This window comes from Dromaius novaehollandiae, chromosome 2, assembly GCF_036370855.1.
Source record: "Dromaius novaehollandiae isolate bDroNov1 chromosome 2, bDroNov1.hap1, whole genome shotgun sequence".
NCBI lineage: Eukaryota > Metazoa > Chordata > Aves > Casuariiformes > Dromaiidae > Dromaius > Dromaius novaehollandiae.
In genome coordinates, this window is record NC_088099.1 from 87,285,204 (window position 1) to 87,309,127 (window position 23,924).

Sequence of the window (23,924 nt, forward strand, 5' to 3'; positions counted from 1 at the left end):
TTTTGCCTGCTCTTCTTTCAGATGAAGAGCACAATCTGCAATTAAAACTTCTAGTCTTCATTCCTTGTCAATTGTTTGTTAGCATTTTCCACTGATACTCTCCAAACAAACCTCTGAAGACATATATGGCAATGGATTTGGGTAACGCCTAACGGTTTTTATTTTTTTTAAAGCCACTTCATTTTTGTTCCCCCTAACTGATCAGGGTTTTAGATCACATTAAGGTTATTTTTTCCATAATACTGTAATTGGTATTATAATTAGCTTTGCATCTTCAAAAAGTGTTGCTGACTACTTGGAAAATAAGGGCATAAGCATGCTTATTTTAAAGGAGCAAACAATTAACTATCTATACATTTAAAATAAACCTGAGAAAAGGCACCAAAACAGGAAAAACAAAAACCCCACTAAAACAAAAAAGCCCAAGGAACAAATTCAGTCTGTTTTAAGGAAAATGTGTCCTCAAGGAAAGATCACTTTGTTATGATTTGACTCCCTTTCCCAATTTGCCTACTACGTTGCTTTCTGGGAAGTCTCGTTAGTATTGCCTTGCTGCCCGCGTTGCTTCAAACAGGCCACACGTTGCACTACGGAACCACACTTCAGAGAAGCAGAAGCCGCTTTCTGAAGTGGACGAAAACTGATGAATTTTGCAAGTGCCGCAAGACTTCGTATTTTGCAAAAAAACAAAAATAGCAGCAGAATTAGAAAAACGGGATTTCTCAAAAGACTAGATTGACTCTAGAGTTACAGAACTTGACAAGCATAGCATGCACCAAGTTCTCCTTAAACACATCTTTCAGGTGTTGAGCCTTTCAAACATTGCTATTTTCAAGATTTCTTCCGCAGAAACGTGCTTTTGTTTGAAGCAGTGCCTCACTTTGAGCACGAGGCAAGGAACCAGGCCTTCGATAAACACAGCAAACATGAGGTTCACGATGTCAGAGGCTGCTGAAGCTGGCAGCATGAGAGGCAGGGCTGCTATAGCTCCCCGGTCCTAGGTTCAGCCAGTAGCGAGGCTGAGCACCTGTTCTGATAGGTGCACAGAAGCACACATATACAACACACATATGTACACAGTCAGCCACACAGATCAACACAGACAAAAACCACTCGGCACTCATGCAAATGTATACAGCACCAATGGCCTCATCCTGTTCCCCTCTCTGGCAGATCAGGATAGAGGTCCATTAGTGGGAAATGCATACATACACACACAAAGCAGATCCCTCCAGCAACTGGCCTTAGACACTGCCTATTCAGTAAACAGCCTGTGGAGCCTCCTGTCCCCAGTTGCCTCAGGCACAGAGAGGCACACAGGTCTCTTGGTCAACCCCCAGGCTCCCCAGGCTCTTCAGTAGCTGGTCTGGACCTCCTGGCCACTCTGGTAGCCGACTCCTCTGGGTGTCTTGCAGAGACAGACAGGTACCCAGCCCCAGCTTGCAGCTGCCTCGCTACTCAGCTTCCAGGCACCTAACCTCCCAGCTGGTGGTCCAGCCATGTCAGTTCAGCACAATGTCAGCTGGGAACCTATACGAATTATAACCTGCAGAGAAGATCTGGGTGATTTTTCCTCCTCCCCCCCCCCCCCCCCCCCCCATTCCTGGAATTGAATGTTTTACTTATATTCATTAAATATTTAGAACATCAGTCACTGAGTGGCAGAGAGGGAACTTTCTTGTTTAATCTCCCTGTGCACTTTGACAGAGTGCAGTAAGTCTAGCACACTGAATTTTACATTTGTATTTGAAGTAAAAAATAAGAAGTAGCCCCTCTGTGACAAACTCAGGCATCTGACTTAAAAACACATCCTGAAAACTGCAAGCTGAGGCAGAGAACAGCCATGCACCCTCCTGAAAAACAAGCTTCCCCTGCCCTTACAGAAGTCTTTGCAGAGAGCACTTCTAAATTTTACCAAACAGGTGTTAAGTAGAATGGATTTTTTTTTTTTAATCAAATAGTTAATTGACCAAAATTTTAGGATTTCTGGTCACCTGAAACTGCCCAGACATTTCTTTTAAAGGCTCTCATAACAACTCAAGAAGTTGCAGTGCTGAGAACAAGGGAGATTAGCTTAATTCTCAGCTTATCCTGAGACCACCTGCATCCGTGCCCACTGCCTCACATGAGAATACACTAAACATTAGATTTTTATTATGGAAAAGGCTGTTTTTTTCACTATGCTGTTCTTCGCATAGTATATTTTTTCATCAGGACCTGTGCAAATTCCCTACTGCTTGCTCCTATGTATGATGCTATTAGTACTGATTGGAGTACGCTAATCAGGTGCAAATACTGCCCACTAGTTTATGCATAGAGAGACTTTATATATAACATACAATGACTGCTTATTTAAAAGACCACCTACTTCATTGTCCACTAGGTTTGGTTTTCTATCATAAAAACTAAAGGCTACAACACAAGAACTAAAGAAAAGGAGGGGATTCAAGAGAAGAGAGGCAAAGCTCACATCAGTGGTAGTCACTCCTCTTGAGAGCCTGTCACAGATGTACCATTGGTGTTTGCAGGTGTGGAGCAAGAGATGCACAGTCCAAGAAGAGCAGCATGAGAAAAATGAGAGGAAAATACTGCCACAAAGGCTCTGGAAAACACTGCCTCACCAGCTTCAGCAAAGGGTTACAGCGCTGAATAGCAGGGCCCTCAGCATTACTAAGGATGAGACTCTGTATAACAATAGATTCTTTCAGAAAAAGAGAAAAAGAAAAAAGAAACTTTTAACTCTGAATAAACAGTGTGACATTAGAGTTACCTTTGTGCAAGAATAGTCAGACTCTTGCACGATACATAGCTAGAGAACTTTATTAACATTGATAAAAGAAAATTCCACAGGATGGTGTATATACTGCTTTCTAGAAGTTACATCACTGATTTTGAACCCATCCTGATAATCACATTGGCTATAAAGAGGAAAAACACTAGGCAGAGAAGAAAACAACAATGCAGCTCCATTTTTGATGTTTTTTTGATATGACTACCTTGAAAGTGGTTTTTCCCCCCTACCCCCAAGAGACATTTTAAACAGATAAAAATAACTCAAGAAGAGCCCTAATGCAGTGTTCTAAAAGGCACATCATCTCAAAAGATGAAGCAGGGGAGGGAAAAAAAAATATATATATATGACCCAGACCAAGTTAAAGCAGCAACAAAGGTAGCCAAGACTGCAGATGAAATTATTAAAACCAACATTTTCTGAAAGGTTCAGTATTATAATCAAGGGCATATTTTCCAGAAGAGTTCAGCACCAAAAAAAATAGCTAGATTCTGCCGCTTGCTAATTAGGCTGAGAAAAAGTGTAGTCAGTAGCATCACAATCTGGCCTTTACTTAAATAAGCAAACGGAAATTTATAACGCTTCGAAGCAACTCCAGATGAAGTTAACTTCTGTTTCTTCTTCTTGGAAAAGGTGGATCAAAGTTCTTTGAGAATAATCTAGCCACTCTGAGAATTTCAGGCACTTCCTTGGAGCTCCTGCGACTGCTATTTAACAGTAACAGTATCTGCAGGGTTTCCACAGTACTGTATTTTAGTGCAGCGAGGAAGGACTGAAAGCTCTGCTCCAGAAACTTTGATATTAAGGCCAGAATTGAAAGCATCTCTAGTCATCTCCAGTAAGCAATCATGTCTGAGAGAAGAGCTGAACTTCAATTATAGGATGCTAAGTCTAAATATACTTTTACTTCTGTACAACTTGTGCAGCAGCTGAAAAGTGGCAAACTTGAACAATCAAAAGATGTTAGCACTTTCTCTTTATAGGCCAGTATCACATAAGCCAGTTTGTCCCCCAAAAAGCTTTCCTACACTTATGCACAGCACGAGCCAATTACAGAGAGAGGGTGGGGAGGGAACAAAACAAGAAAAAAGCCCATGCCCCTAAGCACGTGATGTAGACCCTTGAATACTTTCAGAAAATAAGCCAAGTGTTTACCTAGCAAGAGGGAATGCAATCCAAGCTGTGTTCCACATTTAACAGTAGTATTTTTGGAGTTGCTAAAATACCATAAAAGCTGTATTACAAAGATTCAATTGTGACAGAATATTCGTGCTCACTTTCAATCGAGTTTTCAGCCACACACATTCTGTAAATGGCTGGTCTGCATACTCACTGTTATTTCCATATGGAAATGGGAACACTGTTATTCCACTAGCAGTGCAACTGCACAATCCCCTCTGTCAGGAATCTCAGGCAGCCACTTAACAGGGAAGAAACATCGTGTCACCAAGGTGATCAGCTGCCAACCGCAGAAACAGTAAGCTGACCAGCAACATAGACTTGCAAAGCTACTCTAACTGCTAAATAAATATGTAAAATGAGCATTGAGTCACATAAGGGAAGATTTCAGACACCTTATTTGAATGAACACACTAAGCAGGTTATTTAAAAACCTACAGGAGATGTTACAACCAAAATATTTTCATCCTGATCCTGTGAAAGAGCAAAACAATATCAGTTCAATAGACAGGTAAGACACGCACTGCGTTAACCAGTAATCAGGTCCTATTATCCTGTAATGAAGTTCTCAGCAGCATCGCAAAGAAAGATGAGCAGATCTTCCTTAGACATCACATAAGTACAGGGCAACTGGAAGACCACAAACCGCTAGGCACACGGTGACTTAGCAGCATTTACTCACACAGCAAAAAAACCATACACTAAGAGTACAAATTTAACACATTACGTAGTGAACACATTATCTTTTTTCAGTTTTCATAAGGACACTTAGACAGAATTGCACTGGAGTGTTGGACATCATTTAGGATTTCTGAAGTTAGCTGGGTATAACTGAGTTTCTATGAAACAACTATATTTATGCTAGTTAGTACTTCACAGCTCATGGAGTCCCCATCAACATGCAAACCAGACACATCTAGTGCACTTCCAGAAGATGATAAAATATGAAACAAGGACACAGCTCACATTACTCTGCAGAGCTGAAATTTAATTTCAAAACACTTAAAGACAATAGCTACAGCTACATACAAGCAGCCTTTCCTACTGCTTGGGCTCCTGCTTTATCTCCTTCCCTTACCAAGAACCTTAATCCTTTCAGCACACAAAAATCCAGGAAAAGGTTTTAGAGCTTACACATATGCAAGATCTAGAGAGATACTTAAGTGTCTAAATGCCCAATTCCACATAGATATTCAGATACATTTTAAAAGCTCATTTTTAGACATCTAAACACCTTAATGAAAATCCATAAGCTAATCAGTAGGATCCAGGTGTGATACCATATCACTCTCTCCTTTAAAAACCCTAGCATGCCATCTGTGGAGTTTAATACAAGTCCGAGACCACCAACTGAAAACACCAAAAAGAAAAGTAAAAGATAATAACTCACTTTTCCAGGTACTTTTCCTGTTTGGCTCTGCTTTGTCCAAGTCCTCAGGAATTTGATTGTATATGTCACAAAACACTTCTTCTTGCATGTTCAGTACTTCAAAGTCTTACTGTCCACAGGTACTGCATAATACTAGAAACAAAGTAAAGCAAGTCTTCATAGTTGTTATATAGCTAAGATTTCTTCCTTCCTTTTCTTCAATCACAAGGACTTAAAACCTTTAAATATGACAAATAAAGGTATTAGAAACAAGGTCCTATTTTATACAATATTTTTTTGCAAGATTATACTTCACAACATGTTAGAGTTGGTAGTTTTTAAAAAGCAAATTCAGCCAGCCATTTTCCCATTTGTTTTTTGGTAGGTCAGGTACATCCAACACAAGCGTACCACAACTTCACCACTGTGTCAAGGCCTAGTTTCCTCCTATACTTCACCAGCTATTGTAGCTAAAGACTGGCACACTATTTGCTCTAAGACACTTTCTTTTCATCTGTTTCCTAACAAGAGCCTCAATTTATACAGCTCCCTAAAGCCAGGAACTATCCTCTTACCAAGGAGAGCTGAACTGACACATTATATTTTGGACACAACGACACTGAACTACTCAAACACCAGAAGAAAACAAACAGGTTGAGACCTCCATATTCAAGTAACCAGCAGAAGCTTGTTTTGCTGAAGCTGCAAGTTCAATGCACAACCTACTAACACGCACTGTCCCTCCTTGCTTTTTGCAACAGAGCTAGATTTTTCAACTGAAAATAAAAATATAGGTTGTTTTATTGAGACAACCAGACAACAAAAGACACCACACAAAAAAATTACACCACCACCAAAGAAAAACAAAAAGGATAAAAAAACCTCAGCAATCAACTTACTAGACAAAGCACTCCTAATACATAAAACCTTCCTTTGCCCCTCCTGGGAGAGGATCTTACAGAGTTCCCTGATTTTCCTCAGCGTGTCTGATTGAGCACAGCTGTGCATCATTACCTTGCCTTGCACAGCTGTGGGAGAGCTGAGGTGCTAATTAGTGCCCTGACTGCTGAGGTTTGCCGGTCTTTGCATGCTGCTACAGAAAACCTTTCTCTTCATTAAAATAAAATGTGTACATCACCACAGCCACAGCTGTAGTACAGATCCACACAGCAAGCTTGGGAGAACACATCTGTCTCTGGGCCTGTATTGAAAGTCATCTTTGGGTGCAGTGCCCGTTCTGCAGCACCTAAAGCTACTGCACGTAAATCTGGGTATACTGCCCCTTTAATAGCTATAAAAAAGGTGTGCCTTAAAGACAGTAGGCAATGAAGATTGAAGCTTAGGCAGATCTGTGGCCTTAGCTTTTGAGATGTGCAGATGTTGATCCATCCCATGATCCATATGCAACTGCTGCCACAAGGCAGTTAATAGGTGGTCACAGAAATGGAGAGCAAAAAGGTGTAGGCAAATCAGGGTGGAAGAGAAACTCTCAGAATGAGACAGAGCAAAGAATACAGAAGGTGCTTTTGAAGAAAAGAGGGAGAAAAAGAATAAAAAAGTACTTAGAGGCATGAGTTCCAGATTAAAAAAGAAGAAAAAGAAGAGAGTGAGCTACATAAAGCATTTTTTTAATAATGGATACTTTTTCATACCAAAATAATTTGAAGTGGTAGGTGAATACCAGCAATAATCTTTGATTTTATAAGTTAATGTTAGAGTTCAGTACTTTACAGAAATTTAGCCATCACATCCATTGGTTTGCTATTTATCTGATCAAACAGTATTAAGGTAAAAATTATTCAGCATCATTATAATCCCACTAATGACTTCATGTATGCACCGTTGATTACAGCTTTGGAATCTATGCTAACACTTTTATTAGGTCTCTGAGCATGCCCAGCTTTCCCAGAGGCCATGGCATGGTTTGACCTAGCTGTCTGTTCGTGTTCGATGAAGACAGGTGTATATTTTATTAGTTTTACTATAGAGACGGTGTATCCAAATATGCATATTCTGTGTTTCTTGGACTCAGGCTTCAAGTCTTAACTCATAGTGATTTTTAGGGCAGCTTAGTTCTTTACACACGAGTCCTTACTCAGATACTAGATAACCAGATTTCATTTGCTTGAAATGATTAGGCTGCATTTACCTCAAGCAAAACTAACTGGCTTCAGAAACATTCAGCTTCCAATAAACCTCAGACATTCGGTCGTGTTTTTTTTTGGTCTCAAAATCTTTTCCTTCTTATGCAGTTCACTGAAATCTCTGTTTGCCAATATCATGTGTACTCACTTTCCCCTTCCAGCTCCCTTTTGGGAGCTGAGACTCAACGTCTCCTTATATTTGTTTTGGTCTTTCCATGGCTTTAAGAAGCATGAGAATGATGAATTTTTGGGGGGCCAGAATGCTTGGGATGTGCATACAGAAAAATTAGATCACCAACAATGTAGTCTGGCTGTGACGTGCTCTGATCCACCTGTCATTGGTGCCAGCATTAATTGCCTTCAGGGTTTTGGGGCTGTATCGTGCCATAGCTCCTTGACCAAATCTAATGTTTGTAACTGCTGTTGCTAGTCCTGGCCATTCAGACCTACGATTCACAGACCATTTCCTTGATGATACTCTGGTGCTTATATATTTAATATACAGGTGACCAAATGGAATGGATTGATGTCAGCTCTGATTTTCTTAGTTTGATTTCAGCAACCATTCAAAATGATTTCAACATTACTATTTCATAACCTGCTACAGTTTGTTAATGCCTTGGTTCTGGTATAACCTATCCATCAGCTTTTCCTGCATGATGGGTCAAATGCTATACCTTCACTTCACTCTTAACTTAGCAGGAATACACAAGGCCATAAAAGCATTCAAGTCTCCATAATTATGAAGTTCAAGATGTGTAACAGAGTAGCCATGCAGATAACTAATGACCTTGGTTATGTGGTGCTTCTCGGGGGCTGTGTGTGTGTGTGTGTGAGAGAGAGAGAGAGAGAGAGAGAGAGAGAGACAACACAGTGTGGGTTAGTAGGGAGAGTGGTTATTGACTCTGCATTCTTAAGTTTTCAGCATCTGTAAGAACAGCAAAGGAATCCCATACCAAAGCAGGTATAATGAAAGAAACAGAATCTGGTCTCCAAGGAATATCACAGTTTTCATGCTATATGGTTTTAAACCATGTAGCATTCATGGTAGTTTTCTTGTTTTTATTTTATTTGCATTCTGTTACCCTATTTGAGTAACATCCATTTGCCACAGCTCCTTACACAAGATTCACATTTACTAGCTGGCACGTCAGTATTTTCACTGAGATCAACAAACCCACTTTTTATGGGCATTCTTTTTATTACTCATTACTGCCTGAGTCCCACAGCAACTTAAAAAAGCCATTAGCTACTCCTGTTACACTGAAGTCAGTCAACGCAAAGTGCATATAGTTTACCTAGCTGACAAGTCTTCCAGGGCCTAAAGCCAAAACATAGACAGAGCAGACCTAAGCTCTGTTATCAGACATGACAAGCTACGTTCCACTTTGAGATGAGCTTTTACAGAAGTTAATTTACTTAAGTAATTCCTTGCAAAACTATCCAGGAATCTGAATGCTGTCTTTGACAGTGACCAACTTGCTTTTATTATGTACTTTTGCCTTCATCACATTAAGTAATTTTAATTTCATTCGTATCTCGTATTTCTTTAATAATTTGCAACTTCTGCTGTAGAAACAATAGCCTGCGGACTTATGCTTGTATACTTGGTATACCAGAGCAGACTTTCAGAAAATATTCTAACTCTTCCATTTGCTTCCATTACATTTATTTGTGCCACATCTCCAGATCCATCTATACACTCATATGATCATGGCATAGCACTCATACAGACATGGCAATCTCAGAAGGCAGCCCTTCAGACCTTAGGTATTTCCTAAGTCAAGAGAATATGCCACAAAAGCATGCTTTGCCATTCCCAATTCATGGGAAGAACTGACAAATTAATCTAAAAACATTTCTTTTTGAATTTTTCATTTTATTCCTGTAATGTTGTCTGATACTGAATTTGGGAAGCTATAGCTATTAACAATAAAACAATAAACAATGAAGATTAGTAATACATTAAGTGCAGTGTCTTTGGTGTTAAGTCATACTTTTCTTTTTGTTCTTATTCTTCATTGTGTTCATATATCCTACTACTTATCAATAAAATATAATTTTGATCGACATTAATATTTATGATACATAATTAGATTTTCTCATGTAGAAACAAAAACAGTACAAATAGTACTGTTTTACTGTAGTACATGCTACAGATAGTAGCATGACTGGATTTTTTTTAACATACTATAGAATTTTTTCAAGTGTAACGTTCTGAAATATATTTTTTTATTACATACACTAGTTTCAGGACCTAATAAAAATGTTTTAATGCCTAAGCATTTATCATATCTTTTGACATTGATTCAACACTTTTCAAGCATCTCTTTTATACATATATCAAAAATTTTGCTCTCCTGCTCATGCATCTCTTCACTTCAGTTCTTCACATCCATAGACCATCTCCTGAGGCCATAGGCACTGAGCCTGCATGGACTCCTCAATGTAGATTTCATGTCCTTTGAGGAGCAAGGACAACAAACTGAAATGTTTGGCCATGAGTAAAGCAGATTTTTCATTGACAGCCTTATATAACAATTACAATACTGAATGACTTTTTTTTATGTCCTAAGAAGGAGTGAGATCATTGTCACAGCCACAGAGCTGCCCCTCAGGGCATGGATTGTCCTGCACTTTTTGTCCTGCACAATGTTCCTTGATCCCTGACTGATGCTTTAAGTATTATTGTGATACAAAGGACAATGTTGATTGAGAGATCAGTATCTTTTAGATGGACACACCAATACAGTTGGGAAAAAAAAGCATAAGCTTTCAAGCACAAAAGCCTTTCCACAGTCCATCCTTAGAGTGTCAACAAATAAATAATGGGTAGAGTTTGGTGGCAGTAACATTTTAAAGAACCTCACCTGCTGTAAGGAAGTTAACTGTACACATGCATTTCATTACTTGGTGTCATCTATCTTTCATTCAGACTACAAAGCCTTAAATCTACATGTCTTTTCTCTTAGAAGTACTGTAATTCCACATCATATTCCCACAAATTGAGTGTAGATTTTTGTTATCATAAGCTCCCTCTCCTCATCTTCACATGGCAGTTTGATGAAAAATATTTTATGAGCTTACATGTTTATTCTGTATCTTTTCTGACAGAAACTTGTTATTTTGTGCTGTATATAGATCGAGCACTTATGAGTGTAGAAGTTTTGCCTAATAAGGGCCCTCAAGGGAAGTATGTAGCTTTTCCAGATTTCTGAGTGGAAATTTGTGCCAGCAATGTCTCTTAATTGCTTAAAGAACCCCTTAAACATTTGAACCATTTTGCTGCTGACAACACTTGGCAGAAGCTAGTTTAGGGTAGTGCCAAGGCACAGGCCTTTGCGAAATTGCTGGCTATGCGTCCCCGACTCGTGCTGAAAGGAAAGCACAGTTCTCTTTGAAGTTACTGGCTCAGAAAGTCTACATCCCGGCTGGCCTTCTTGTCAGCAGTCTCAGCAGACAGAACCACCTTCCCTCACCAACAGCTTTTCTGGGTTACAGCCCAAGAGATAAGTACAGCTGCTGCCAGAGTTGAACTAATTTGGTGGACAGATAAAGGAATTTCATTCTCCAGCCTTCTCAGAGCTGCTCCTTTTGAAATAGTAAATTCAATGAACAGAAAACAAACAAAAAAAAAAACAAAAAACCCCTAAAGATGTAAGTCTTCCTAAGATTACCCAATCATTAAATTAAACCTAAGTATTATGTGAATGCGTTTTAGATATTTGCCTTGATGTATTTCATGATATCACCTACAAGCCTTCTAGTCCTGTATATTACATAATCATTTTGTCCCCAGTATAAAATAGTATACAGGAGTACTTCCTCCAGCATCTTTAAAGCACAGGGAATATCACTAAGTTATGCAGAACTGGCTTGTAGAAAAGTGGCACAGTCTCCTCTTGACGGAGGCAGTTAGCAATTTGAGTGCATCAGGATGACGATCCTGCACAGCTGCTGCTGACTCACTACTGCAGGTGGAACTGACCTCACCAAAGCTAGATGCTGACGGCTTGACCCTTTCTGCAAAGGGCATAAGAAAGTGATCCATCACCTGTCATTCATTTTCTTGGAAAGAGAAACAAATTTTAGAAAGAGGGAAAGCTTAGATAGCTATACCTAAATAGCTAGGTTACTTCTATCTAAATAGCAAATGTACATGTAATGTAGTTCCTCCTCTGAGTAAACTAGCTGGTAATATGTATCCTATAGACTTGCCTGAGTGTGTATTAAGCTCACTGTTAAGCATACTGCTAATGACTACAGTTTGCTGAGCATCTCTACTTTAAACCAGATTAGTTATTACAGGCTGTTAGCCAGCATTACTTTATTTTCCATCTGAATTGGTCAGTCTATTCATCTGCCTCTACTGCTCTAGCCAGATAACACCTGGCACAAGGGCAGGTTTAATCCGTGCAGCTATACACTGGTGGAGTCAGCACCCCTACATTGTTGTGAGGATGCTCATATGGCCCTCCCTTGGGAAATGGCCTGAATAAGAAAGAGTGTGAGTGTAAAAGTGTGTGTATGTAGACCAAATACGCAAAACTGTCTGGGACAGTTTCTGCCCCAAACTAATCATATTAAATGGAAAGATGGCCATGACCCAGATTAAACAGTAACTAGAGATTACAAGGACACTTTTGAAACAAAGATGGAGTCAGCTTGAAAGGAAATATAAAAGCATGAAAATTCGTAAAGAGGAGAGAGACCATGGAGTGGAAATAGCAGCAGTTAAAAAATCTGGTGCGACACTGCCAACAGTCACCCATCAACATTACAACTTCTGCCTAGTTCAGACAGCCTCCCCATATGATGCTCCCACCCAGCTAGCAGAGTAGCAGTGTGGGGTGCAGCAAGGAGCATAGAGTCCCCAAGTGTATGTATGGGACCTTGTGTGGTGTTTTCTCACCAGTGTATTAGTGAACTGCAGGAAGTGGCATGGGCATAGAAAAAGCTGAAGCAGCTACATCTCGTACGTGGAGAGTGTGCTTCTACCCCACACTGTGGGTCAGCATGTGGGGGGAGTTGTCACAGGCAAAGCTACCTGAGAGGACAGATCCACAGTTTTAAAGACAAATGGGTAAGACACCAAGGTTAACTTTTTATTGGGATAACTACATAAAGTGACAACTGTACAGTCTTTACTTCCCTGCTCTAGGTGGAGAGACAACTGGCACCAGATCAGGAGTCAGGCACACAAGCATGTCTGTTCCAGCCACTCAGGTTTGTAGCTCATCTGCAGGTGTCCCTGCGTCTCCAAGTCTGGATGTCTCCCGGTGCTCTTGGAATCCTCAGGTGCGGAGGGGTCCACCAGCAACTCCTCCAGGGCCTCTCTCTGCAGGTTGCATCTGGCCCAGTTGATCTGGTGGAGCGGTCCACCAGCAACTCCTCCAGGGTCTCTCTTTGAGGGTTGCTTTTGGCCCAGTTTACATAGATGAGTGCTAGAATACTCTACACTTGTTTGCAGGATCTGTCCATACTGGTTCAGAAGTGATTAATTGTTAACTACTAGGTTTATCTGCTGTATTACTGATCCTGATCCTGAAGGTGTAGTTCACTGATTGCTGATTATTAATAAATTAATTATATAAATTAATAAATGTTTTGATCCCGATTTGGTTTAAACTGTGTGAACTGAGCCATTTTAGTCTGTGACAACAGTAATCAGTTTTATGCCATGCCTCATACAACTGCCTGGAGATGAGCAGAGGTCCTGGATCTCCTTTCTTTCTGGAGAGAGACAAATATTTAGGAAACTTTGTAAGTAACTGCTGGAATAATGAAGCCACTTGCAATGAAATGGCTCAGAGGACTGACACCTAGGATACTTAGCAATGCTGGAACAAGAACAAGGCAGAGAAAGCTCCTTAGAAGCCAACAACAAAATCTAGACCTTAGGGCAATGTTTATGCCACATGTCCACATAAGAAGAAGCCAGGAGGGTTTCTGACCTGAAATGAAACCATCAAGCTGAATTTTATTATAAGCAGTGCCCACAGGAATAATAAAGTCCAAAGACTCTAATACCATTTTTATTCTGATAATGAGATCCCACTTAAAAGCCATCAATTCCTCCCAACTCCAGAGTCTAAAAACAGACTTTAAGGAAGCTGCACAGGCACACAGGCAGTTTTATGCAGAAAGTCTGAACTACTACCTTTTGTGTTACGATAACCTTAATTTTGTCGTATATGTGTAATATCAAAAAAAATAATAAGGTATAACTGGCTAAACTATGTCTTTTTGCCAAATGAAACATCCATGATGTGCAGATACACACAGCTGTCTTTTAAGGTTATTCTCCCCTGCCAGGAGGAGAATAAACAGCATTTAGGTCAGCCTGAGGAACTGATTTTATTGTCACAGGAACAATATGTTTTATAATGTCCTCTGACTCTGCCTTTACATTTATAATTCCTGGTCCAGCTCACTCCTGAGCAATCACCCTGTCAGACCTTTTCTTCTCCTAATGTGCTCAAAATGATGACTTTGAGCTGTCCTTCCTCTTTCACTTCCGCCTGGGAGATCAGAATTACACTACTTTCTCAGTAAACAGAGTACTATAAAACTAGGTACCATTCAAATTAATTTGCTTCACAGTTTGATCAGTGCCCTAGAAGTTACAGATTTCATAGAACTTTATGAGATACATTTCATAGCACTGTATCAACACTGTATGAGGTATATGCCACAGCTTTTTATCATACCATTTTATAAGATGTATTTGATAGCATTTTATCTAGCCGCCTTACCAGATACCACTAATAGCATTTTAGCACTAAACTCTCTGGGGACATTTCATGGCATACACTTGCCTACAAAAAAAAAAAAAAAAAAAAAAAAAAGCACAGAAACAGAGATGCAAGAGGTGAAGAACAATGTTAACCCTTGCTATTCTGATGAAAATGATTGGAAAATTCAACTTATTGCACATTTTTTATGCAAGGAAATCTAAGATCATATTTCAGGAATAGAGTTCTGCTTTAGTTCTACTATTACGAGACAGACCTATCTTCTCACTGGTATCTTTCCAGTCCAGTAGTACCTGTAGGATAACATAATATTGCTGTATATCTTGCTGACACTCTTTTATGGCATATTTTCTGCTTTGTGTTCTCACAATCAGTTCTAAGTCCTCTGACATAGGGCACTCCTGCAGAAGTGCAGTCCCTATTCTGATTCATCTCATTTCCCTAAGCTCCTTGCTGTCAGCGCACTCCTGTAACATTCAAAGACAATCTGCAGCTAGACTCTCCAGACCAGTTCCACAAAGTTAACTCAGTCATTATTCAAGCAAGCAAGGTACCAAGATACAGAAGAATAGGTCCGAAAAGAAGTAACATACACACAGTTTCCCTAGTAGTGGGAAGAAGCTGGAAGGACAGAATCTCAAAACTGAGAGGATTCTTTCTTCTTTGTTGCCATGCCAAGTGGCAAAACATAATAGCCCAGAACAGGCAACATTGTTCTCTCCCACATACCTCAACACTGATCTGTGAGGGTAACTATTTCTCAAGTCCATTCTCAAACTCCCAGACTGAACTGAGTCTTTCTAAAATGGCATTGCAATCATTGCAATAGACATTAGAAGAGTAACCAGGTAGAGAGCCACAGTAAGTATGTATAAAAGCAAGACAAAACTTTAATATGTAAGCCAAGTTTCAAAATGTTTTTAGTTTATACTGCAGCCTGTCACCAAGTTCTGTTTTAAAAATATAATACTTTAAATTGTTGTCATTTTTCATTTACATTTTTACTTCATTTAAATGTAAAAAAATGTGATTAATAAAAATTTACTTAAAGTTACACAAAGTGAAACCTCTTACATGCAAAATACCATTTCCTGCAAGTTCAATAAGAAACAATTAAAATACCAACAGTAGACCCTACGAGTGCTAGAATACTAGCATTCATGACCTGAGCGATATAAAATAAAAATATCAACAGTAGACCCTATCTTGAAAGCAGCAATACGAGCACTCTCTTGAAGGCAGCGATCTGAACATAGTATTCAACCATAATCCAGCGTAGGTACTGCACATCTCTGGCTTGGTACAGGACAATGCCACCACGCTTTCCATCTTCCAAAAGCATATGCTTTCCACAACTTTTATGTTGGACTAAGTCAGTGATTTTTGAAGCAATGCTTAGTGCTCAGGAAAATATTTAATCAGCAAAGGCAGTAGAGGGTATGCTGATCTCCCAAAACAAGAAGAGTGTCAACATCATTCATGTTTTTAGTAATAAACAAATGAACAAATAAATGAAAGAGATGCAAGTTCCACAGCAAATCCTTACTCTGAGAGAACACTGTTTACAAACAGCGCCAAAGCAAAGGGTGAAAAATAGGAACTGGGTTTCCTTACTTCCATACAGTTGAGAAGCATGGCCAATGCTGTAATCTGCCCAATACTATTTTTTACAAGTGATGATATTCTTGTCATAACATACATACGCTCAAGTCATACTGTGATGTTTCTGTATAGTAAAAGTTGGGGACAACAGAAATTTTCATGTTGACTTGCTGATGATACACCTTCAGATAAATTCTCAAGTAAACTGACTGTCATCCTGACACTGCAGCAATTGCTAAATAACCTAAGTTTGCAGCACAGTCTTCTCACAGCAACAGCACTGGACCTAAACAAAGATGATCCAAGAAGAACAACTTCCTCATGTCCTCCTGCTACTGATAATGGCAGGCCAGTTATTGGAACTTCTACCAAAACTGCTATACAAACTGTTTGATAGCACAACGGTAATTTTCAAAGCTGAAGCCATCTGGGAATGACATAGTAAATATGTCTTCATGAACTGCTTTGTAACTACGAACATTTAGTGGCATAGAGCACTCCTTCCTCACATTGCATAGTCATACTTTGAAAGTGGCACCTTCCTACTTATGCTCACTGAGTTGATGATGAAATATGTGACTGAAAACCGTACAGTCATCTGGCTCCCATTATGCTTCTCCTAGTGCACTGCAAGAAAAAAAAAGACATAATCTCAAATTTTGTCAGACTGTATCTCATATAATTCTGAAAGTCAGTTAGCTGTGTTGCCCCACTATCTGCTGGAAGGGCAACACAGCAGGATGTAAGCAATCCACGAGATTTCTGGAGTGCACAGATGGTAGCTTCCCAACACAGGTGCTTGAGGAGCACTTGAGGAGAGGCACTCTGGTGGACCTCATACTTACTGCATGGCCAGGGAAGTGAAGATTAGGAGCAGGCTTGGCTGCAGTGACAATAAGACTGTGGAGTTCAGGATCCTGGGAGGAAGGAACAAGACAAAAAGCAGAACCACAACCCTCAACTTGAGGAGAGCAGACTTTGGCCTGTTCAGGAATCTGCTTGGAAGAATCCCATGGGAGATGGTCCTGGAGAGAAGAGAGGTCCAAGAAAGCTGGTTGACTTTCACGGATCCCTCCTCCAAGCTCAAGAAGAATCCATCCCAACATGCAGAAAGTCGAACAAAGGTGGAAAGTCAAACAAAGGTGGATGAACAACTTGATCATGATTGAACTCAAGTGTAGAAAGGAAATGTATAAGAGGTGGAAGCAGGATGAGGTCATCCAGGAGGAATATAGAGAAACTGCGCATGCAGGTACGGAGTTAGGAAAGGCAAAGCCTACGTGGAGTTGAATCTGTCAAGGAACAGGAAAGGCAACAAGAAATACTTCTAAAGGTGTATCAGTAGAAAGACTAGGGAAAATGTGGGCCTGCTGCTGAATGAGGCAGTAGCCCTAGTGAAAAAGGACACAGAAAAAGGAGACATATTGAATGTCTTCTTCACCTTGGTCTTTACTGGTAAAGCCAGCCTTCAGCAATCCCAGGCCTCTGAGAACCCTGGGAAAGTCTGGAGTAATGAAGACTTACCCTCAGTAGAGGAAAATCAAGTTAGAGAACATTTAAACATGAGACCTGATGGGATGCACCCACAAATGCTAAGGAGCTGGTTGATGATAACATTGCAAAGCCACTCTCGATTATATCTGAAAGGTTGTAGTGATTGGGAGAGGTTCCTGAGGACTGGAAGAGAGCAAATGTCACCCCATCTCCAAAAGGGAGGATCCAGGCAACTACAACCTGATTAGCCTCACCTCGATCCATTGGAAGCCTGGGGAAAACGTTCCTGATTTTCTTCCTGAAAATGATTTGCAACCACATTAAGGACAAGAAGGTGACTGGGAATAGCCAGCATTGATTTATGATGAGAATGAATTGAAATACAAGAAATTTCACTTAAACATAAAAAAAACTTCTTTATTTTATGGATGGTCAAGCACTGGAACAGGCTGTCCACTGAGGTTGTGAAGTCTCCATCCTTTGGGGATATTCAAAACCCAACTGGTCACAGCAACCTGCTCTAGGTGACCCTGCTTTTAGCAATGAGGTTGGACTATACCATGTCCAGAGGTGTCTTCAGAAGTCAACAATCCTGTGATACTGGGAAAAAAAACAAGCAACAAAGGATACCTGTTCATAAGGCTTAGGGTCCACGTCCCTCACAAGCATTGCACTGGGAAAAAAGTTCTCAGCATATACAATTAATCCTTTCTAAAATAAACATAAAAAACAATGTGAATGCTGTGGCAAAATATGTGTCAAAACTCTCTAAAAAATAAATTCTCCATGTGGACAAGCACCCCGTCCCCAAGGAAACTGTGCAAACCACTGGCTGGCAAACCTACATATCACAATTTGACTGATTTAAAACATGTCAGTTTAGAAAGTCTATTCTGCTAGAGAAAACATTTTCATGTTCAATGGATTTTCACTGATTTTCCTTGGAAAACACAGATTATTTTTAATTTGGTTTTCATTTCTTTTCCAAAGCAAACTTTAAAACGAACAAGTCTTGTCACTTGCCAAAAGATTAATATGTTCCCCCTCCCCTGAGAATTTCTCACTTAACAATATTGGTTTTCAGGGAGGAAAAAACCTGAAGAAATAACTTTGTCTAACACAGATGACAAATGACATGTCCCATAAAAAATGGTAATCATAAAATATCTTCCTGCCACCCAAATTGAAATTTCATGCAAATAAGAAGAGAAGCAGGAAAAGATGATTACATTCTGATTCATTTCATATGAATGTATGTTTAAATACCATGTAATATTCTACTCGCATCTTTTTCCAAGAAAGGTTTTTTTCTTTCTTTCTTATTCATGAACTGAAGAAAACATTCCACTCAGCATTTCCCCATTCAACACAGAAGCAACATCTGGCTTATTTTTATTATTTCCCTTTCTTTATCTTGTAATGTTGTTCACCTTGACTGAATTGTCAACAAACACAGAGAACAAAACAATTTAAACTCCACGTGTGAGTGCATCTTCACATACACAAGGTCTGAATCTGCAGCCTGCTTCTTGCACACCTAACGTTAATCACATAAGAAAGACTCTATGGGCTCAGGCCTAAGAGAAGAAGAGAGAAAACAACATTGCAAACTGCCTAAAGGGAAGATAAAAGCTGTGCTTTTAGTTCTGTAGGGGTCACTGAAAGGGCTCAGATCGTGGTATCCATCCGCACTGAATATTAGCTGCAATTACAGACTGACTACAGAGACACAGTAAGACCCATATTTTAAAAGTTTCAAGATGAAGAAATAATGAATAAATAGAAGAAAATGCACAAGTGGGGGGACAGAAAGATAAATATTTTAGGCTAATAATTATCATGAATTTTTGTGAGGACATAAAGATTTCAAGAAATACATGGATAAAACTGAGCTATGCAGGAGGCTGATGGACTTCTAAAAGAAATGCCTTGCCTGTTATGAACAACAGCAAACAGAGACAAAAGAATAGCAACCCTCTAGGACCACCAAAAGGGTCAACCCTTGAAGGCTGTTAAGTTCACTAACATGACAGGAATAAATTGTGCAACTTTCTGCTTTCCTCTTAAGAGATACGTCACAAAATATGAAATGTAACAAAGAAAACTTTCTTAGCATATGAACATTTTTTTAGCCCAGCCTGGAAGAGAAAACAAATTGAATAACCCTCCATGTTTTGTATTTTTATTAGTGCAAATTAGTATCTACAAACAACTATCAAAACAAGCTGTTGTTGAGCAGGCAGCATTTCACCAGAAGCAAAGGACAAAAACAATCTTCCTTTCTCATGTAAGCAATGGTGTGTTCCCCAGCTGATTCTTGGTCTTGCAGAGTACAGTATTAATTAACAACAGCTAAATAGCATTAGCAAAAATAACTGGTATTACTCATTCTACTCAAGCCTAATAGACAGTGGAATATTTTGACAGGCCGTGACAGGCAATGAAAAGTACATACTTGTACTGGGCTGGAAAATCTGGGCTGGAATGACATTTGACTCTTTGTTTCTGTGGTAGCCCATCAGAGAGCATATTTGTAAGGTGAAGGTACTCAGGGCCTGATTTGTCACGGTGGAGGGTACCTCTCACTCAGGGAAGTCAGCAGCAATTGCGTATGCTCTGAGAGCGAGCAAGAGATGCCTCTTGTTGTTGGATTCAAGCTAGCCAGAACCTCGAATGCCTCTGTCCAGACCTCTGCCAGAGGACTGAAAGGATTTTTCAAGGCAAAAAGCTGGGTTTTGTTGGACTATAAACTAGAATGATTTATAAAAAATGACTGGGCAAGACAGAATAAACATAAATAGGCAGAAGGGAAATGGAAATGGGTAGGAAAAAGGAGGGCTGGACTTATGAACTCGCTCTCATCTTCCCTGCCCTCATTTTTTCCTTCCAGAATTGGTTTCAGTCAAGATAATGGCTTTCTGGTTTGCAACAAACTCTTGCACAGTTTCCACTGGTACACAGCAGTTTTCTTTTCCCATCACAGTACAGTCCTGAAAACATGGCTGCCTGCTGCTCCTCTCCACAATTTCTTGGTTTCCTATTATCTTGCATGCTCTTTTCTTCTGTCTCTACCAACTAGCAAAACGGAAGCTTTTCTCTCCTGTGCATACTTAAGTACATGCAAGAAAAGACAGTCTCTCCTCTCTTCCTGACATGGTTGATTCTTCTATTTTTAAGAAATATAATGTACAAGCTGAGAACAAACATACAGAACAGATACTGTCCCTCACATCTCATAAATTAGATATAATTCATAAACTACCCACTAGCAGCTCGCTAGTGCAATGTCTCCAGCTTTTATAGAACTCCTAACCCCTTTTTGCTTTGTCCCTTACAGATGTGCTCAGCAACTAATGTTACAACCCCTCTTAGATCTTTCTTAATTTGGGTGGACCAAATATGCACTAGAAATGATGCTGCATCCATCCTTCCTCACTATTTTTCTGGCTACCTTTGATAAGAACATTCAAAAGACATGCAGGACACTGTTCTCAGCTTCCTGGACAGTGGAGTCACAAAAACATCTTTCACTTTATCTGGTCCTCTTCATGAACATGTAATCTAAGATTGGATTGTGAACCTATTTTGAATATAATTTGTAGTATCTTCTGAATTTCACTTAGGACCTAAATGTATTCAATTTCACTGGTATTTATGGCTTGTGGCAAGAGCTATGGGACTTAAGTTATTGAGTCATAAGCATGAAACTCAAGCTTGTTCTGTAGCTCTAACAGGTTAGCAGGGCACCAGGCCTGGGCTTGTGTGCAGATCCAGTGCAGTTAAGTCATTTATCCCAGGGAGACCCTGCTAGTCATCAGCATAGCTGAGATAAGGGACTCATCTGAACCTATGGGCTGACCTGAAAGAGTGTGATTGCCTGCTTGGAGTTCACTCCAAGCACCTTCACAATTAGATATCTGACTAACTGTTACAGGAGCTCTCCAGGTGGGAATTTTGGACAGTTCTAGAGATTCATCTAGGCAACTCCTGCAGTGCCTAGTCCAATTTGTACACTTAAATGTGTTGATTAACATCCTGACTGGAGCGACCCAGAGATTCCTAGGCAGTTCCTCTTGGAGAAGGGATCAGATTGTACACAGGTAAGATCTTGTAAGTAGGCAATATAAACTGTCCCTACAAATGCAGAAAGGATCATGCAAAACAGTCTTTTGATCGTGGTTAAGACATTTAAGAGATGCTTTTTATGTAGTTAGAATAATCAATAGCAATGAATTATGCATGTGCTGGAGTGTTCATGTAGCGCTACGGGTCAGATGGATTAAAAGAACTGAGCAGAACAGCAATTTGCAGAATCTCACCCTTTCCAACTGAAGACGATTCTGTCCAAGAGATTTGATTTCCCAGTTGAGCATCACCTTATGCCAAGAACCCAATAAATTAGTTTGCTTTTTTAAAAAACAAAAAGCACTCTGTCTGAGAGTATCTGTGCAACAAGGTATGGTCTTCCAGGTAGCCAAACCCAGACACATGCTGTCCATGTACAAATGCCATTTTTTTTATCTACAGCTAATACACATTGATAGAAAGAGAAAAAACGTGAATATTCTGAAGAAACTGAAAAAAACAGATGCTCATATACAACTGTGACAGAACCTAGTTGAAGAAAAGTAGATTATCCAGGTGTATAGCGAAAGAAATCAAAGGCAGAGGATTCTTTTTATGCAGAGGGTTGATGAGGTTAAATGACATACTGAAGAAAAAAGCAGCTCCATACCTTCGAGGAGTGAGGAGCTTTAATTTCAGGTGTGTTTTTTACTGAATTCCATCTAAAGTCAAAAGTGCCGGCACAGTGCACCTCTGAAAATATTTGTAGGATTTATGTCTACAGCAGTAGCTCAGCCTCACAGCTAGCATCATCTGATGAAGAAAGGATGAGCTGTAAAATAGCAGCAGCAGTGCAAACCCTGATTTTATTTTATTTGGTAGAAAATATGTAGCACAAACTTTATGGCTTTATAACTGATTAAGCCATTTACGGGTACTAAAATGTTTGATCTGGATTGCATGATCTTGAGAATATTCAGTCAAGACAGTCACATGAAGTAACAACCAAGATAAAAAGATAAACATGGCCGTTTATTGTGATATTTGGTCAACCGTGAACATCATTTTTGAGTACACAGAAGAGGAATAACAAGTCAGAGGTTAAAGATGATACTGTATCTGCATGCAGAGTTAGCACATTCATTTCTGGAATATTGAGTACATTCCAGAATAACAGAATCTAGACATGCTGGTTGACAGGGATCTGTCAAGGTCATCTAGTCCAGCTTCCTCCACAAGGTAGGACTATCACCAACATTAAATCTGATCACTTCTCTGGAAAAGCCTTGAAAACCTCCCCGGGTAACTTGCCCTACCCTGCTAATGAAAGTAATTTTCTTCATGTCCAGCCGAACCGGCCAAGTTGCAATCTGTGACATTTATTCCTTGTTATAGCGTCTTTCAGCAGGGAGAAGAGTTTGGTTCTGTTGTTCAGTAGTGAAAATTGTCTCCATCTCCTCTTGACTCATGAGATGAGCATGCATAGCCTATTTCATGTATTTCTATACAACATTTTAAAGTTTTTCTCCATGATGGTCCATAGCCCACCTATATAATCAGGATTTAGTATCTTTGGATGGACAGTGTACATCAAAATTCCCTTTTGCCTATGAGACAAGATATTGCAATCAAAAACTAAAAGATTAGCAATATACATATTTTACTAATATTAAAATCTATAATAATATAAAAGTTGACAGTGATACTTGTATCTACTAATGATCAGCACACAAGACCACTGTCTGGTTTTTCACAAGGAAGGCATTAGCATGTTTTTCTTGATAACCTATTTGTTATTCTTATATTCTAAGCAAGAGACATAGCATGAGAAAAATTAGAGGAAATTGAGAGAAAGCTTGAAGCTAACTGAGAAACAAGCAAAGACAACTTTATTTTTTTGCTTTTATGTACTGATACACCCTTTTAATTCTCTCCTGCTTTTATGTGTAAAATTTTTCTTCTACATTTCTCTTTATCTACTCCATGCCACGATGAAGCTGTGGAATACTGAAACTGTTATACTCAAAAAAGAATGGTCTCGAGGGAGGGATAACAATGCAAGCAGGGAGGTGCTATTTAGTACCTTCTGCAAAAAATGTAGAAGGATTCCTACCTAACGTTATTATACATAAAACACATTTTTGGTTTCATTATCATCATTATTCTTAATCATTTTACTGTGATCACTTTGCATACCATTCTTAAGCTTTCCAGCAATTGTGCTAACACCAAAGATGGGGACATCTTGATTGAAATGGAGATACCCTTCTTTCTTCTAGCCTACAATTATATCCATGTGGCAAAAAAATGAAATGATTCTCTCTCTGTTCCAAAGGAAACAATAGCTCCAACAGTTAAAGACCATTAATGACATCTCATTATCTAGTTCCACTTCCATAATTACTTCTGTCAGCACTTTATTTTATTAGCAGTCACATTTACTACCTTTTTACTTCTCATTCCAGTTTCTTAAATAGCACTTGGCCACCATATGTTAAGAGATACATCAAATTTTGGAAAAACTG

General features: G+C 39.4%; 1 protein-coding gene across 1 annotated transcript in view; it reads right to left on the reverse strand.

Annotated features, from left to right (window-relative positions):
- CDH12 (cadherin 12) overlaps positions 1 to 23,924 on the reverse strand; it is a 791,024-nt gene that overhangs the window by 656,781 nt on the left and 110,319 nt on the right. The window contains exon 4 of the mRNA XM_064506878.1: positions 5,361 to 5,492. The gene's annotated coding sequence lies outside the window, so the exon portion shown is untranslated. The remainder of the gene's footprint in view (positions 1 to 5,360; positions 5,493 to 23,924) is intronic.